The sequence below is a fragment of the Musca vetustissima genome, unplaced genomic scaffold (genome assembly GCF_032173495.1).
Source record: "Musca vetustissima isolate MV318-11 ecotype Yass unplaced genomic scaffold, APGP_CSIRO_Mvet_v1 utg113100, whole genome shotgun sequence".
In the NCBI taxonomy this organism is placed as follows: domain Eukaryota; kingdom Metazoa; phylum Arthropoda; class Insecta; order Diptera; family Muscidae; genus Musca; species Musca vetustissima.
Genome location: NW_026885915.1, coordinates 12246 through 14694, shown reverse-complemented (window position 1 = coordinate 14694; position 2449 = coordinate 12246).

The window sequence follows — 2449 nt, the reverse complement described above, 5'->3', positions numbered from 1 at the left end:
ATTAAACAGCAGAACAAATAGCAAAGCCACCAAAACAACAAACATGTCTGCCAAACAAACAACAGCAGCAGCAACAACAACAACCACAAAACAAACGACATGACAATGAACCAGCAGAATCTACATAGTCGGTCGGTCGGTCTGTACGTCTGCTGACTGTTTTCTTCCTTTGGAGGCTGGCTTGGAGTATAACGGCCGGTCAAATGTCCGACGTCTTGATGTCTCGCTGGGGTCGGTCTGCGTCTTCGTGGTTATTTTACCACAAAACGAATTAAATAAGCGGCGCAATGTTGTTGAAGTTGTTGTTGTTGCTACTTTTCAAATTGCATACAAATCGCTTGTTTACAATGTTCAGCGAAATGAAAAAAAAACAAATCTGGTGGCCAGTCTTCTGCCACAGTAGATGTCAGTTGGGGGAATTGAAAGCGCCTTCAGTTTCTCAAAACATAGAATCGGCTGAGGTGAAATGTTGAACGCTTGCGCGCACACTCCACATATTGTTCGGGGCCCAGCCAGGCACAGACACAGCCACTCACTACACGCCGTCGTCCTTACAAAACAATAGGCGTTTGTGTAGACACAATTTATTTAAGATACGGCGCTAGCCAGCACACTTTAAGGGTCCATTGTATTCGCAATCGATAAAAAGTTGTGGCAACGAAGACGACGAAACAAACATTGCCACATTTCAACATCATCAGTTGCAACAACAGCAGCAGCCACATAGACAGCAGAAGAAGAACAATGATGCGCTAAAATGAAATCCAGAGCAAATGTTTCCATTTTTTTGTGGCTCTGCAGAACACCAACAGAACAATCAATTCAAATTTTGTTGAACGTATGTGGCCACGGATGGCAGCCGCAGCACCAAATCAAGAGTGGAAGAGTTAGTCCGAACATGTCATTATTCAGTTTGTAAATACTGACCTCCGTTGTGTGTGCGAGTGTTTTTGATGCGATTGTTTGGCAAAAAAGGATAATTAGATAATTCTGGAAAATTAGTTCAGGTTCGATGACCTGAATACAAATATTGCAAGGTTGGTTAGCCTGTTTCCAACATATATTAAGAGGCATTATTACAGAGCCATTGGTCAACGTGATAAACGATACATCGAAATCAATAACAGGAAATCTGAAAAGATACATTTTTTCGGCCGATTTTTTAAAAAGTCCTAAACTGAATAGCATTAACATCTGGAGCAAATAACATTTAGACATCATAATGGATATCAGAGCTATTATAGTAACGTAAAATATCTATATTTTAATGCATATTTCCTAATCGGATTTTGCCTATTATACCTTTAGAGGGTATGGCAAAGCCAATTATGCATATAAAAACTCCTCCCTGTATGCCGTCTTGAGCCCACGCTTGTTATTCTCATATGTTGAAATTTTCAACAAAAAAGTTTCGAGCTCTTCCATAAAGTCTCCCTCGCTTAATCAGGTTTATAACGACTCTTTGAAATAGGCTCAACTTTAAATATTCATTAACCTCCGAATCGTCTTTAAACATTCCCTTATGTTTGTCTGCATTCAATACATCAATAAAAACTCTATTCATGTCTATCTATAAAACCTCTCGAGGCTTCAGTTTAATGAAAGAACTTTCCGAGCTGTAATTCACCTATAAAGACTCCCTAGCCTACAGCTAGTCTATAAAGTCTTGGTGGCCTTCAGACCGTCTCTAAATATCGTCTAGGCTGCATCTCGCATATAAAGTCGCTGTGGGTTTCGTCTAAAAAGACTCGCTCTGGTTCGTCTGTATAAACTCAATGTCGACTAAGAGCGTTAGCATACCGATGAATTCGGACCACACAAATACCTTAAAATATGCGGGACGTTTATAATGAGGATATGTGAAAACATTGAAATATAATGACGACTTTCTGCGATAAAGTTTTTTAAAATACAAATTATAGACACTTCGATTGCAAAATGAGTCTATGGTCATTAATATACCTGAATGAGGCGAGATCTTTTTATGGTAGCTAGGTCAAAACATAGACATATAGCTCTAAATTAGCTAATATTACTTACTTAGCTGACTTGTGACAGAATGCGCGTCGGCCTTGTGTGCAGCTCATCCAATTTGAAAGACCATGTTTCGAGATGTTCTCTTTCACTTGATTTTTCCATCGGATTCTCCTCCTTGTGTGAACCGTCAGCTGGTTCGCTTTTATATGCCTTTTGAGCTGGGGCATCCTCATCCATTCTCACAACATGACCTAGCCAACGAAGTCGCTGCACCTTGATACGTCTGACTATGTCGATGTCGGAGAATAGATGGTATAGCTCATGATTCATTCGACGACGATATTCACAGCCGAAGCAGATCGGCCAATAGATCTTTCGGAAAAATTTTCTCTCAAACACTCCAAGAGCTGACTCATCTGCTTACGCAAGTACCTATGCTTCAGATCCATACATCCGCACGGGTAGTGTCATC